Raw genomic sequence first — 18,055 nt, 5'->3', positions numbered from 1 at the left:
AACTAGTTAGGTAGGAGTTCTATTCCCAGACATGGCAAGTGTGGATGCGTGTGTGCTTGTTTGTGTAGGGAGCAATGCTTTTGACGCCATTCACAGTCACAACAACCTCTATTGCCCTTCTTTGGCAGGCCTACTGATGTCATTCCCAGTGAAATACATCTTTGGGGAATGTGTAGTCCAGTAATCTCCATGGTGCGTCCTATAACAGTGTAATACTGTAGTGTGATATAGTAGTTCGGTAGGGCTTCTATTCCCAGACATGGCAAGTGCGGATGTTTGTGTAGGGAGCAATGCTTTTGAGGCCATTCACAGTCACTAAAACCTCCATTGCCCTTCTTTGGCAAGCCTGCCGATGTCATTCCCAGTGAAATACACCTTTGGGGAAGGAGTAGTCCAGTAATCTTCGTGGTGCGTCCTATAACAGCATCATGCTGTAGTGTGATATAGTAGTTTGGTAAGGGTTCTATTCTCAGACATGGTAAGTGTAGATATTTGTGTATGTGTTTGTTTGTTTGTGTAGGGAGCAATGGTTTTGAGGCCATTCACAGTCACTACAACCTCCATTGCCCTTCTTTGGCAGGCCTGCTGATGTCATTCCCAGTGAAATACACCTTTGGGGAAACTGTAGTCCAGTAATCTCCATGCTGCATCCTATAACAGCGTAATGCTGTAGTGTGATATAGTAGTTCGGCAGGGGTCCTATTTCCAGACATGGTAAGTGTGGATGTTTGTGTGTGTGTTTATCTGTCTAAAGAGCAATGCTTCTGAGGCCATTCACAGTCACTACAACCTCCACTGCCCTTCTTTGGCAAGCCTGCTGATGTCATTCCCAGTGAAATACACCTCTGGGGAAAGAGCAGTCCAGTAATCTCCGTGGCGCTTCCTATAACTGTGTAATGCTTTAGTGTGATAAGCTAGTTAGGTAGTAGTTCTAATCCCAGACATGGCAACTGTGTGTGTGTATTTGTCATTTGTATCCTGTGTAGAGGTGGCTATGAGTGTGTAACAACCGGACTCATTTTGAAGCGGGTTTTGCAAATTTCTTATATGGTGGGCCTATTATATGTCACAATGTCCACCTTACAAGGATAACAGATGTGAAATAGCCGAGAGGCTGGGGGGCCAATCCATAAGCCTACATGTTACATCAAGACCTGGCAAACAAAGTAAGCAACCCTTGTATTGCCCAGAGAACACTCTCAACCCATGTCTCATACACAAACACACTTGCCTAAGCAACAACCACTATATTGGTAGTGGTTACCTATTGCATTCTCGAAAGCCGACAATGTTGAATCCGACACTGTCGACACAAGAATAGTGTAAGTGCAGAACATCGAACGGGTAAACGGAAATCTCCATAAGGGGAGATTTCCATTTACTTCAATGTAGTGCGGTCTCGGAGATGGCATATTTAAGTAGCGGGGTGTGTGTGGGGCACAGCCACCCACGTGGGGAGTACAGGGGGGCTTGACCCCCTGCCTACACCCTTTAGATTTTCTTTTTTTTTTTTTAATTTATTTTTTGTGAACATTTGAAATTTTAATGGTTTGATCATTAAAGGTTGGCCTTTAGTGATTTGAAGCATGAAATTTTCGATGTTCTAATATAGACCCGTTGGTAGTACCCTGCATATTGCCCACAGATAGTAACCATGGTGTGACTGCAGTGGACTGCAGAGGGCATGGCACCCTGTCCCATCACTACAATAGGCACATAATTGCAGACAGTGCGCCTTCACTATGTTCCCCACTGGGCGCCTGCAACAACTGTGGTGCCATCAAATGTGACCTACAAAGGACATACCATGCTTAACACACATGCGCTATATGGACAGATGCCACTGACACAGGGAATATCTGTATCATCCTATCAATGTAGGTGCAGGGTCAACCTGGTGTCCATTACCAGTGCACGCCACATGAGGCCAAGAGTGGCACATCTGATAACAATCTGTGTACACAACATGGGCCAGACACCACAGATACAGTTCCACATGTCACTGAACATGCATGTGGGACGTGTACTCATCCTAGACACTGTCCATGTCATGGACTATAGAACACATACATGGCAAGCATTGCACAGCACTGGTCACACATAATAGTATCCCAGGTGACTGGATGGTGAATACAATACTCACCTGTGTGGGCCAATCCAGACAATACACCCCTATGCCACACTGCAGACCATTGTCATGTGGCCTAATGCCAAGGTATACCCTTCACCTAGCCTTGTAAAGCCTTCTTGCACAGTCAACCATTACACACCTGTGAAGCAATGCACCTATGCATGTCAGTACGGGCACCCTGTGTCTGTGTGTGTGGAGTATGATGCTTTCGATCACATTCACACTCACTACAACTCCCATTGGCCTACTGAAGCATGCTGTCTGATGTCAGACACCTTTACATACCCTTTGCCTATATAACATCTGGATACCCATGGGGTGCATGTGATACCTGCGCATTATTGTATTGTGGCAAACTAGCTAGTTAGGAGGTCTATTCCTGACCCTGCCAAGTGTGTCAATGTGTGTGAGGTCTGAGAGAGTGTGGCTGTGTTGATATTGACACCTGTTCATGTGGACAGGCACGTGTACTGTACCAACTTTACCGCTACTATATCACTGTTGCAGATATCACTCACCATCAGATATACCTTTGGACAGCTCACCAACATGCAAGCTATGTGGCGCATGCAATAACTACATAGACATGTGATAGCAATGCATAGTCAATCAGGGGTTTGAATCCCTGTACTGGTAGGTGTGTGACACAAACATGCCTAGGTTTTGCTCTCCCACCCCCTCCCTGACTTACTTTGTCTCTCTCATTCCCTCTCTGGTGGATGTGGAAAGGTACACCTGCTTTGCTTAGGCAGCAGCTTGTGTTTTGAAAGTGATGCTCATGATCAGCTGATGGCCTCTGCATGAATTGCAGTCCACCTGTAGCTGACTGCATGTGAAAAAGCTGGGGTAACATTCCCATATCCAACTGCATGGAAACACACTCCAATATCTAGGAACATCAAGTTGGTGTTGGGCCTTTTCACTCACCGTGAGCAGCATTACAGATGGTATTGGGATTTACCTCTAACAACATACACTGTGGAAACAGGCCAACAGACAGGAGAGAGATGTGCCAGACATGACTACAGAATGTAAGTGTTGCTCTTTTGCATTTGGAGTAATGTCAGTTTAACAGAGTGTGTGTGGATATGGCTGGTCTACATGATTTAATACCTGTCATGACAGTGTTATGCATTTGAGGAAACTCCCATCTGTAGGGTTATCTGTGGACTGGGAAGTGTGTGGAGCCTTATGTTTCTTGTGTTACTCACAGAACACCTATCTGACAACTGCAGAAGCATAGTGTGTGAACTGCAGTCAGTATATGGTGACAGCTATGAGAGTTACTGACTTCATATCCCTCACAGGACATATGTCACAACAAACCCTGGTACTACAGTAAATGTATGAGGTTATCACAGCAGCATGCCAATATTGGGGCAGTGTTTGTAGCTCCAGCCACAAGTCTGTCAACCTTTGTACATATGTCATGGAGTAAGAGGTGCATACGTTCTGTAAACCATTATTTATTGACATCATACCTGATAACAAGCCAGTCAGATATCAGACTGCTAGACATGTTATGTATAGTAGAGGTTGTTTCTGAGGACATAACTTGGGCATTCTACAGTTGTGTGTACAGTACTGGAGTCTGTGTACTTATGGTGATTGTCGACAGTATGTGTATTGCGCATATGTACTTTGGGCTGTGCACAGATTGTGGTAGATGCCATTGTTCTTGGTCCTGTTCTATCTGATGTTACATGCTGCCCCAGTGTATGATACCCTATTGGCTAACATGTCTGTAGAGCCAGACACACACCTGTCCCACACCACAGACAGGTATCGGAACACACTGTGTCATGAGCCAGTGTATGTAGGGTTAGTGGGTGAGTGGCACATATGAGGATGATGTTTATCAGACAGTCCATATAGTGTCATATTAAGCTTGCTTACCATATGTGGCTGTGTACACATTGGTTGTGGGTATGCACTTTCTCACAGGTGTCTATTACTCTGTACTGTGACATGTGTGTAGAGCCTGCTATAATTGCAGGTACATGTGTATACTCACATACAACATGTAGTCCAGTGTTGTGCAGTCTGCCTGTAGTTTGCACAGTGCTGTGTGGCATGCCTAGCAGCCTAGTGTAATAAACCAGTGTGCTGTTATGTCCAGTTATTTGCAAGACATACTGCTGCCAGGCCACCATAACTGCTGTGTATTTCTGACAAACAAGTGGGATCCTGTACAGATGTATGTCACTAACTACTGGGTAGTATGTGGCCATGTGACCTCTGCACCACCAGGTAATATGTGTCAGGATGGTTTCACTTCATAATCTCGAAATGTTGAAATACCGAATTTCAGCATTCCGAGACTAAGAAGCCAAAAATTTAGAATTCCGAACGTGCATAAGAATGAATACGAATATCTCGAATCCGCGCTTATGCATTTCCAGTAAACTGCGTGTAGTGTTATGGTGCCTGAAATTGCAGATGAGTGAGTGTTTCTGTGTGTTTATGTACACTGTATGTGTGGATAAGGGTAGGGAGGTGTAAGTATGAGTGTGAGTGTTGGATTTGTTGGCGTTTGTGTATGTGTGATATGTATTTGTGTGCGAGCAAGTGAAGAATGCCGTGGTGTGAGTTTTTTTTTTTAATGTTATGTGCGATCTCAGAGTTGGTATATATAAGTAGGGGAGGTGTGAGGGGCACAACCCCCCACATGGGGGGTGCAGGGGTGTTTGCCCTCCTGCTTATATGTAGTGTAGGGTTGTGTGGTTTGTGTGCTGTGGGTGGAATGATGTGTGCATGTTATGTGGTGTACGGTGTATGTATGTTCGTGATTGTGTGATTCGTGATTATGGGTTTCAATTTTGTGAATGGTTTGGCTTCTTGGTCTCGGAATGCTGAAATTCGATATTCCAGCATTTCAAGATTATGAAGTGAAACCATCAGAACAGACTGGTATGTGTGAATGCATAAACTGTGTGGGCATATGTAGTCCAGTATTTAAGTGATATACCCATGTACATGGTTATTAACATCCACATTGTGTGGCGTGGTCCACATGTCTCAAATGAAGGGGATTTGTGTACACCTCTGGACTGACCGCAGAGTGCCAGACTGTCCACATGTATTGGTCATTACTGTGCTATCAGTAGTAATGTACTATGATGTCCTTAGGATGTCTTAGTAGCCAATGGCACACATGTGAAAAGCAGATGTGACCTCCCACACACAATATGTCTGTTAGGACAACCCCTGTTACAGTAGGAACAGTCGACATATATACCTGCAATACATACATGACATCCCATTGCACTAAGAGGTTGGGACTATTGGTGCTGAGGTAGGACTACACTCCATGTTCTGGACATATGGTAAAACATATATATATATATATATATATCTATATATATCTATATATATATATATATATATATATATATATATATATCTATATATATATATATATATATATATATACACATACATATATCTATATAGATATATACACATATACATATCTACGTACATATATGGATATATATATATATATATATATATATATATGTGTATATATATATATATATATATATATATATATATATATATATATAAAACACTCAAATGTATGCATATACACAGGAAAATATGTCTACACATATACAGATATATAGATACATATACAGTTATAGTTATGGATATCTACATATATATCGACATATATAGGTATATCTGAATAGATAGGTATGCACATATAGTTATACATATCTACATATATATCAACATACATAGGTATATCTGTACATATAGGATGTGCATATATATATATATCTATATCTATATATATATATATATATATATATATATATATATATATATATATATATATATTTATATATATCAACATCTATAGGTTCACAGGTTCATAGGCTGGTACTAGGCTATTGGCCCTACAGCCTATAAAAGCCTAGCCATAACAATTCCCTGGATATTTCTTCCCACAATATTTACTTATCTGGACCCCCTGTCTAGCAGGGTGACTGACATGATCCCCGGGGTGAATTTCCTATCTCCCATCCAATCATCAAGGTTCCTTTTAAAGAGGGCCAATGAGGCATTCTGCTTGACATCATGGGCGGTCTATTGCAGAGTATGGGGAGTCTCTGGGTCAAGAACCTATCCCTCCAGCATGTTTTGTTCATTGTGATGACAAGGTTTAGTTCCCTGGTGCATGTGGCTCTGAGGGATTGGGATTTCATTAAGTGGAGCATGTCCAGCAGCTCAGGGTATGACATGGCCTTGTATGTTAAGCAGAGATTGCCTCTGAGTAGATGATATGCCACAGAGTATAGCTGGAGTTTTTTTAGATGGTCAGCATATGGCATCTGCTTTAGGCCTGTGATTCTTTTAGTGAGGTATTTCTGTGGCCTTTCCAGCTGTTGCAGATGTCTTGTGAGGTACATACCAAATGGGGCATTATACTCTATAATGGGTCTAATGAGGGAAGAATACAGTGGGATAATGACCTCCTTTTTCTGGATGAAAAGCCCTTAGTGATGAGGTGTGCCACATAGAATTTCCTGACTGCTGTGGAGATGTGGTTATCGAAAGTGAGACCATTGTCCACCTGTGTCCCTAAGTCTCTCATCACACTTTCGATGTTTAGTGTCCTTCCACCTATGTGGTAATTCATGGGTACATGTTTTTTTCCAAAGAGGATAACTATACATTTCTTGGCATTAAGCTTGAACCCATGGCTCTGGCACCAGGCATCTGTTTCTGTAAGGCCCTTTTTTAGGATATCCACATAATTTGGGGATTCAATAATGGCTCCCAGTTTGCAGTCATCTGCGAACTTTGTTAGCCAGAGTCCCTTAGTGTTGGCCTGTACTTCAGAGAAGTAGATGCCAAACAAGAGTGGTCCCAGGACTGAACCCTGAGGTACTCCACTTGTCACTTGTCTGGAGCTGGATTTGGAGTCGGCTACTTTTACAGTCTGGATTCTGCCAGTAAGCCAGATGGCAACCCATCGAGTGACATAGGGATTTATGCCCAGCTTAGTAAGTTTATCTATGATTCCAGAGTGGCAGATGGTGTCGAAGGCCTTGGCAACGTCCAGATAGGCTGCCTGGACTGCCTTACCCTCGTCCACAGCTATGGAGACTGATTTAAAGAAGTCAATCAGATTCAGGAGACAAGGTCGGCCCTTCACAAACCCAAACTGGGTGGGGTCCAGTGTTTGAAGGTTGCCAATGTCTTTGTTTATAAGTTCCATGATAATGCGTTCCAAGCCCTTGAAGATCAGGCTTGTCAGACTGATGGGATGGTAGTTCCCAGGATCCAAGGTGGATCCCCCCTTGAGGAGTGGGATAACTGTAGCTGTGCGCCACTCAGTGGGTACGAAGCCTGAGGTGAGGCTATGATTAAACATGACACTTAGGTGAGGTGCCAGTTCATTTTGTAGTTCATGTAGTACACAGCCTGGGATGTCATTTGGTCCCATGGATGCTGTATTCTTAGCTTTGGAGAGTGCGGTTTCTACATGTGTGGCCGTGATTACCGGAGTTTGGCAATCTTTTAGTATTGAGATGGGCCTTTTAGGAGGTGAGGGGGGTGAAGGTGGCACTAAATCGGTCTGCCAGGATATTGGCAATATCCTTGGGATCAGTATATTTAATGCCATTCTGGTGTAGCTCAGAGCAGATCTGAGCATTGCCATTTAGATTCTTGACATAACTGTAGAATGCCTTGTGGTTGTCTTTGGAATCTTTTGCAATTTTATTTTCATAACTAGCTTTTGAGGATTTTATGAGGGAACTCAGCTTCTTACTGAGGCTGGTGAGGGAGTTTTTTGCATCCTGGGATTTTCCTCTTTTCTGCAACAGTTTCTTCCTTCTGTTGTATAGTTTGTTTATAGCAGGGGACCACCAGATTGGCTTCCTTTTTTTGGAGAAGAGCATCTTGGTTCTATTTGGGATGGCATGATTCATGCACGAGTGCATGTGCTCGTACAGTGCCTTAGTGCAGGATTCTGCAGTCGAACTTTCAGATCCTGTCTGCATGGGTGTCGTGATGTTTGTCACTTCTGACTTCAGTAGCATGACGTTGGCTTTGGAGAAGTTTTTTAAGGAGGTTTCCTTACTGGGGGGTGGTGGTGGGATGTGGATGTCAAGTGTGATTTGCTTATGGTCAGACCTGACCAATGAGGGGGTGACCACTGGTGTGGAGCATGTTAGTAATGACCAGGTCTAAGATATTGGAGCCCCTGGTGGGACAATGGATTAGTTGATCCAAGGCATTGGAATTTATTAATTCCAAGAACCGTTGGGAAAAGGAGTTAGTACCCGAGTAGTTTTCCCAGTTAATGGCAGGGTAGTTGAAATCACCCAGTATTAGGGTGTTTGGTTGTATCATAATATTTTCCAGTATGTTTAGAAAGGTGTAGTGAGAATCTTGGGACATGGTGGGGGATCTGTAGCAAGCTACAATTTGGATTGCAGTCTTACCTAGTGTTAGTTGCACCTGGAGAATTTCAGATGCATTGTGTTGGGCAACTAGCCTGGAGGTGTGAATATCCTTGGTGAATATGGACACTCCTCCACCTTTAGTGTTTTGGTCTTGGTTTTGTGGCCGAAACGTGTGGTAAGAGATGTAGCCTGGTATTGCAGGAGTGCTCTCTAAAGCCTTGAACCAGGTCTTAGTTACTGCACAGATATCGATGTTCTCCATTTTTAGGAGTGCCTCGAGAGAGTGCATTTTAAGGTTAAGACTTCTAGCATTGCGTAGCATTACCTTCAGATTTTGCATGCTTGTATCTGTTACAGTGGTGGTTTTATCCTTTGAACCTTGCCTAAAAAAGGCACTATAGAGGTGGCAAGAGCTTTAGCCAGTAACCTGAATCCCAGGGGTGACAGGCGCAGAGCATCTCTGGCAAAGCATCGTGGTTTGTTTATCATGTCTTCCCAGGCAGACAGATACTGGATCCCCTTTGAATGACACCAGAAGCTTAGCCAATTGTTGAAGTCAATCATGTTGTCCTAATACTGTGGTATCATTCTGGGCGAAGGCAGGATGCTATTCAGGGCTAGGGTCATACCTGCCTGGGCCGCATGATCCAAGAGCTCTTCCATGTCTCTTTTCATGTAGTCCAGGGAAATACATCTCAGGTCATTCACTCCAGCATGGACAATGACAGAGTCGTATTTGTACTTGTTGTGGAGTGACTTGAGTGCATGCGTTATGTGGCAGATCCTGGCACCCGACAGGCAGCTGACTGTAATTTTCTCCTTGTTCAGCCTGGTGAGTGGGACATCATTGTGCCTGACTATAGAGTCACCTATGACTAAAGTGTTGGGTACATTGTCTTGCCTTAGGGGATGTTGTTGGGTGGCACACTGATGTTGTGAGCTATGTGTCACTTTGGTTGTGACTGGTGTTTGTTTGCATTTCAGCTTCAGAGGTCCTTGTTGCTTGGACAGGTTAATGTTAAGGGCCTCCGCATATGTGGGTTTAGTGTTGCTATGTGTGGATGGTGTGGGTTTTGAAGGGCTATGAGTTGCTTGAGGTGTAGTGCAGGTGTTAACCTTCTCCTCTTGACTGTCTAGCACAATCTTGGCCGGAGAGAGCTTTGCTTCCAGTTTGGCTATGTAAGTGCATCTCTCACAGGTTGTAGTGTTGGGTGGTAGGAGGAGAGGATTGTCTGTGTACATGAAGCAGTTGCTGCATTTCCCCAGTATGCCCAGATTCACCAGGTGGACAGGAGAAATCACTGGTAGCTGACCATTGGACATGCCTGTTTAGGTGCTTTTTTTGTAAAGTTTAAGAGCTGCTTTCCCTTACCTTTGCAAGGTACTTTGCAATTATAGGCTGTTTAGTGCCTACGATTAATTTCTCCTTATCGACAAGGAGAGTTGAGTGCTTGTATCAGTTTCAGGCTTCCTAGTGCTTTCCATCAGGTTCTAGAGCAAGTGCTAGTCACAGGGGTTCAGATTTTAGTGCTACTGCTGAGAAACCAGCTACTATTGAGAAACCAGCTATATATACACACTAATATATATATATATATATATATATATATATATATATATATATATATATATATATATATGTGTGTGTGTGTGTGTGTGTGTGTGTATATATATATATATATATATATATATATATATATATATATCAATATCTGTATACATATATATATATATCTGTATACATACATATATATATATATATCTGTATACATATATATATATATATATATATATATATATATATCTGTATATATATATATATATATATATATATATATATATATATATATATATATATATATATATATATATATATATATATATATATATATATATATATATATATATATATATATATATATATATATATATATATATATATATATGTATATATATATATATATATATATATATATATATATATATATATATATATATATATATATATATATATGTATATATATATATGGGGTTCCTATTAGATGACTGAAGCCGAACTTGAAAAGACGAAAAGGCAAAATGATGAAGCAGCATATAAGCAAATTCTTTCCCTGGGAAAGAAATCACCTGGCCACGTCCGTTACTTTGCCGTTTTCGTCACTGTAGTGCGATCTCGGAGTTGGTATATTTACGTAGGGGGGTGTGGAAAAAAATCGCTGTTCTAAGCATTCAAGTTTGTAAGCTTTCACTTACATGGGGTAGATAAATGATTTAATATACACCCTATATATATATATATATATATATATATATATATATATATATATATATATATATATATATATGTGTGTGTGTGTGTGTGTGTCTGTGTATATATACAAAGAGATCTACAAATGGCCATATACATGATGCACTATACAGATGTGTAGACATACATATGTATGTGCATGTAGACATATATGAACATATGTATATATATATATATATATCCATATTCCTGTCATGTGTAAACATCACAGTTGTTTATACCTTCCCAGATGTATCTCACCGTATGTATCTGATATGTGTACATTTAGATATAACGACATATATGATGCAACAGTAATATCAATAACAAGTACGACACAGTTGTGGAAGACAAAGCAATTGCTCAATACTATTCAATATGTGTTGTGACAGATATATTGGAAAAACAACAACTGTCTTCACAGCTGTCATGGCATAGTGGTTAACTGTTGTGACTATAGTGTACAGGGTCCTGGGTTCAATACCTGCAAGGGATGTTTATTTTGTTGCTGGGCAGAACAAGGGCTGCTGGATACAGAGCAGTTAAGGCATTTTTGAACAGCTTTGTGCGGGTTTGTGTGAAGCTAAGCCGTGCTAAGCTATGGTTAAACGTAAGGGCGCTTACACCGTGTAGGCTTCGCTTACCAGTGTGCAAATCTGCTTAGCTGTTACATTGCAGCAATGCTGACACCTGCTAAGCATGGCTCAGCCGTGGTAACCAGTGCTCACATCCCAGTCTGATAACATAGCAGGGTAATGACATCTGTAATAAGTGTACGTAATGCCATGTACAATACATGTGTCTATGTGCTGTCATTACAGTAGCAAGGGGTGTGAGTGTCATGTCTGGGACTCACAAATATATAAGACCCGTACAGCACTGTTATCTGTGTGAATGTGTTACATACAAGGGTAGTAACCCAGGTTACGTGCTGTCACACTGGCATGTAGTGCATCATGGCGGTACTACTGTTGACAGTGCTTTCCCAGGCAAAAGTAGCATGCTAAATGTAGTACTGACAACAAGCACACCTGCAGGCATAGCTGGACTCTGAAGCCTCACTGTCTTGTTCCTGGTGTGTGAGCTGTGTCACAGTATATATCCCCTACTGGATAATGATCTGACATGTGGAATGTAACTGTAGACCACTATCTGTACAACACATGTCAGTGAGGGCTTCCAACATGTAGCAATGGCATACATATTTGTGTCAAACGTCTATCTGTCGACACATTCATCCTACTGCACAGCTACTAGCCAAGCTGATGTTTGTCAGTCCCTGTAGAGATGAGCAGATGGTAGGTATCCAGCTTGGATATGTACAGGCAACCTATGCCTGATATGTCTGCCCAGCTGTGTTATAACTGGCACATATAGGAGACAACACCCTGTACGCACCACATGGCATGGGTACATCCACTACACTACCACAGTCAACAGAACATGCTTGGGTACAGGTCTCCATCACAGACACTAACCATGTGTTGTAATACATGTTGCATACATGTCAACTGGATCACCTCAGTGGTCATTTGCAGGAGGCACCCAGAGGATTGGCTGATGCATGTCACTCTCACCCTGAGGGTCACCACAGTGGTGTCTGTCGATAGATTGCCTGCTGGCACATGGCAGGTGGCATGATACCACTGTAAAAACATCCCATACACAACCCATCTCTCCATGAACAATGGACAGGTACACACCTATGACCACCTGCAGTGATGCACCCAGTACTGACACATGTGTATGTGTGCATTACTGAGGATAGCTCTGTTTTCTGTTTTCTCTCTCTCTCTCTCTCTCTCTCTCCGTCTCTCCAGTAAATGTTTTGAGCTGTTTGGAAAAGATTGCAGCATGGCTTTTGTGGGTGATGCACATGATCAGGTGATGGCCTCTGCACCAGTAAGTGTCCTCCTCTTGCTACCTGCATGCAGCATGCTGTGTAGTACTTCCAATTATCACTGTCATGTTAACCCACTACTATAAATCCCTACATCATGTGAGAGTGGTCCCTTTACCCTCCCTGTATGGTGGGCATCCTTCCTGTGTGTGAGCAGCAGTGTTACAGACAGCAGGTAGCAATACCTCTTACAAGAGAACTTGCACACACAGGCCAGCTACATATTTGTATGAGGTTCCAGAACTACAGAGTGTGAGTACTGTTGTTGTATGCATTGTATAGCACCAGTGTTGCAGGGTTTGTATGTACATACTAGTTTAACATGGACTGCAATCTGTCTGCATAGCTCTCAACTGTGTGGCTATCCTCTTGATGGCCAGAGGTGTGCGTGTTATGTTTTGCCTGTCCACCACACAGGTCTTGTGTCAGATATATCACTGGCTGTGTGTGTGTTGAGTGCTATCAGTACATGGCTACATCCATTTGTGTTTCTGACTTCATATTCCTGACTAAGGGTATGTTGCAGACTATCCTGTAACACCAGTGACTTGCTCAGTGTATGATAACACTATTTCACATATGGGCCTGTGTTCCAGCCTCTGTCCTCCACCTACATACCAGGCTTTGCCCATATGACATGCTGTCAGGGGTTATTATGTAGTGGCCTGTGAGTATGTCATGCTGCCATTCCTGCCATAATTCCACTGCTGTTGTGGCCCCCACACATATTGTGGGGTTGAGTCCATATATGTGTGGGCTTCATCTGCACAGCACATGTGTGCCCTTAACAGTACAGAAGTCAGTGCATGTTACAATGGTATATGCCCCTGTATGTCAGTCTACGGGGGGGGGGGTGAGCCATAACTAACCTAGGCTGTTACAACATGTGAGGTGTATCAGAGGTAAGCTGCCTTAAGGTATCTGGATGTACATTACCATACAATTCACCTTGGGTAAATGCAGGCCTACTGCCTTCCTGCCATACAGACTGTTCTGTTTGTCAGTGTGTTAGTGATGGTTTCAGTTATGCCTTGTTATGCAACAGATACATCCCACTGTGTCAACTGAAGTCTTAACCCCCTAGGGATTGTGTACAGAGTGTAGATAGAGGCTGCTGGACTATACATCTGCATTGCTTACTGTTGATTAATTGTTATCTTGTGGCCCAGTCTGTCTTTACTGTTGTACTACTTGAAGGCTTTGGGCTGGATAGCAACATATGTAATGCTTTCCGGAATACCATATTAACTGATGTGTTTGAAATTTGCATTAGTCTGTTTATATGTATTTCAGAGTCTAAACAGCTATATGGCATGGCATATACAACTGTAATAGTACACAAATAAAGCTTTCTCATGTATGCAAACCTGTGTGTGGTGTTATATCCTTTGACCTTTCTGTGGGTATATGTTTTGGGCAACAATTGTCTTTTGATTGGGTGACTCAGAGTGTCCAGTTGGTAACATAGCAACTGCAGGCATACTGGCTGTTCCGTATGGTGTGCACCCTCTAAATATGTATCTTCCTATACATATCTTTATGTGTGTATGTGCAGTTACATACATATCTATATCTATATCTATATATCTCTCTCTCTCTCTCTATATATATATATATATATATATATATATATATATATATGTATATATATATATGTATCTGCATATATGTGTGTGTGTATATGTATCTTAGGAATGTTTATTGCTTCCACATTGTACATTCCCTATGGTAGCCAGACTGTACTGCATGATATGTTATTGACACCAGCCTGACATCATACAGGTGGGATGGATTACTGTTAACATCTTGGTACGGTATTGCAGGGCAAACTTGTTTGGCTGTGGGGGGGGGGTACATAAATACCTACAAGACATATGTAGCTTGGGCCCCCTCACCCCCATTAATGGTGCCTGTAGTCATACATGTATTTATGTTCTCTTTTATATCTATAGGTATATATCTGTATATACATACATACATATATATATATATATATATATATATATATATATATATGCTTACATATATATATTGCTATATATATATTGTTGTGTGTGTGTATATATATATATATATATATATATATATAGACATATATATGTAGACATATATATCTATATGTGTATCTATATATATATATATATATATATATATATATATATATACATATATATAGATATATATATATATATATATATATATATATATATGTAGATATATTTGTTTGTGTCTTTCGGCTTTTCCCGGTTAGGGGTCACCACAGCGGAACTCCGGTCTGCTAATGATTGGCAGCAGATTTTTACGTGCTGAGTTGCAGGTCCTGATGCACAACCTTCAACGAAGGTACGCCCATTCACGCACGTCTCCACACAGAAGAATCTCTAGCTGAGAATCGAACAGGACAACGTCTTACTGTGAGGTGACAACGCTACAGCAGCACCACCACCTTAGTATATATATATATATATATATATATATATATATTTATACAGATATGCATATATCTATATACATATATATATATATATATATATATATATATATATATATATATATATATATATTTACACACACACACACACACACACACACACACACATCTACATGTTTAAATACATTTCCTGTACTGTTGATATACATATATATATATATATATATATATATATATATATATATATATATATAGATATGTATATATATATTTTATATATATATATATATATTTATACACACACACACACACACACACACACACACACACACACACACACACACACACACACACACACACACACACACACACACACACACACACACACACACACACACACGTTTAAATACATTTCCTGTACTGCTGAATGCCTGTGCTGGATGATGTTTGTAAAAACATCAAGGTTATGTATATCTGACATGGCTTAGTGGTAAATCACTTTGGCTATGGTGTGCAGGGTCCTGGGTTCGAGCCTTGCAGAGGCTGTTTATTTTGTTGCTGGGCAGAACAAGGGCCGTTGGATACAGAGTGATTAAGGCACTTTTAAGCAGTTGTAAGCGGGTTTGCGTGAAGGTAAGCACTGCTAACTTCCGGTTACAGTTTCTTATACTCAGCTTCTAAATTGCTTAACCTGTGTGGGCATTGCTTACTCTCACACAAACAGGCTTAAACCCGCTTACTGCTGCTTAAAAGTGCTTACTCCCGCTTACCACCGCTCTAATTTCTTTAAAAGAAATGAAAAAGGGTTGATAGGAAAGTGGTGAAAAAGGGGCACAAAGAGGGAAAGACAGTTGGGAAAATAGCTAGGGATGTGCAGGAAGGGTGTAGGGAATGTCCATAGCTGCCCATTTCTTCTACAGCAACAACTGTGCATATACACTGAATTTGGAGATAGATTTGGACACTCATACCCCTGAGAGAAGGGTGAGGACAACAATAATATGTTGTTAAGCCAATAAGACCAGATTACATGTGTCCAGTGGACATGTGTGCGAAATGGGGCGATTTTGTATGGGTCGAGATTTCTTTTTGGGAACAGACTGCCTTTTTCTTTTTTTCAGGTGAGAGTGGGATGTTGGGGAGGGATAGTAGGTATATTTAGGGAGGTAGGTTAACAGACAAGACAAACAAGACGCATACAGGAGTGGTATATCACACATGTGGGGGGTAAACAACTTGATGGAGAGGGGTGTTGGGAAATTGGAAGTCCATGAGCCCCCTAGTTGAAACAGTGGGACTGAGGTCCCCACCCTTGGGCAGTCACTACTGCACTTTCACAGCAGCAAAGGTGGCTGTGATGGGGGGGCTGAGTAGGAGAGCCAGGCTGACCCTCTAGTCATGACACACGGCCCTAAAGCTGGTGTAGCAGATCTCCGACTTCCCTACAGAGCTCACCATGCATCACAACCCGGACCTGGCGACGGGTGACAGGTTCCTGTACGTGCCCGCTCCCGGCGGGGGTGAGCCCCATCCCCTGAGGTGGTTCCACCGAAGGTGGTGCAGGACCAGTGGATGAGGAGATCCCGGGTTGGGCCCCAGATGTGCTGGTGCCCGGTGCCATGGCCAGCTGAGGTGGGACAGGTGGGTCCACTGGGACCCGCATTCCCATTAAGTGCTATGGTGTTTAGTTTTATCAACATATGTGGGTTAGTAATAGTCAACACATTCCAGGATTAGGTATAATAGCATGCATAGATACTCCCATTAGCCCAAACACCAGATATGGAACAGTTGCATAGCAAACAGAACTCATGCATATATGGGACCACAGTGGTAATTACAACTGCATGCAGGTACATTGATGGCACCATGCCACCAATGTGGGAGTATTTCAACATAGCACATGCGTAGAAACAGATTTAAATAATTATCGAACAATAGGACATATGTCCCAACATTAGAGTTAAGTCAGCACATACCAATTGAGTTGTGTATTTAGTTTATTGTTGCAGATATGGTGGGGGGGGAGATGTCAATTAACAACTAGTATATTCCTGTATTTCGTATTACTTTCCTAGTTAGTGCTGTTATCTGTACCTTACAAGTATTAGTACACTACCCTATTGCCTTAGTTTGGACAGTGGTATGGCTGTCAACAACTATATACATGAACTGGTTTTACATGCAGCATACACCTCTTACCTGGTATACCTGTGGAGGAATTGTTTGTTAACATTAACTAACTGTTTCTACACATACTTCCAGATTCCAGGTTGATGTTATGCACATACCTGTCCATCTCTTTTTTCACACACTCTGGGCATGTCTTGACCACATGCAGGTGAACCGGGACCTATTTCGACTATTGCACTCTTAAACCTTTAGTGAATTGTACAATGACAGGTTTGTTTTCATTGACATTTTCCAAATATGTACAGGCATGACAGTCAGTTATATGACATAAAATGCTGCCTACATGTCAGAGATTAACGCACTGATATGCCTGGTGGACAGGGTGACAGCCAGCAGATATGGGGCGATTAACTGGACATTCTGGACATTTCTGTTTACTTGTGGGGTATGATTCTGCGTACAGCTTGCTACCACTCCCAGGATTTGGACCATGGCTGTGTCTGCTATAAATACAACACTGTCCATTACAGTTGTGTTTGCTATATAGATATTGCTGTGTATCTCTTATCTGATTTCTGTCTACAATTCTCCTGTGGTTTTACATTCTGATCTTGCATTACAACACTCTTATAGAGGATTTCCTAGACAGTTATATTATGTAGCACAGTGTGCGTGACAGTGATGAGTAATATCTCATTATTCAGGGCAACTACAACACTAACAATGCCATACAATACCAGAGTAAACAGTACCA

General features: G+C 41.6%; 1 protein-coding gene across 1 annotated transcript in view; it reads right to left on the bottom strand.

The window, feature by feature from the left end:
• The window catches only part of LOC122794080 (neuropeptide Y receptor type 1-like), a 1,117,554-nt gene that overhangs the window by 97,391 nt on the left and 1,002,108 nt on the right, over positions 1–18,055 (bottom strand). The gene's annotated exons all lie outside the window — the stretch shown is intronic.

Source organism: Protopterus annectens, chromosome 2.part1, assembly GCF_019279795.1.
Source record: "Protopterus annectens isolate FY-2018-M chromosome 2.part1, PAN1.0, whole genome shotgun sequence".
Taxonomy (NCBI): domain Eukaryota; kingdom Metazoa; phylum Chordata; order Ceratodontiformes; family Protopteridae; genus Protopterus; species Protopterus annectens.
This window is presented reverse-complemented; position numbering and strand designations above follow the sequence as displayed.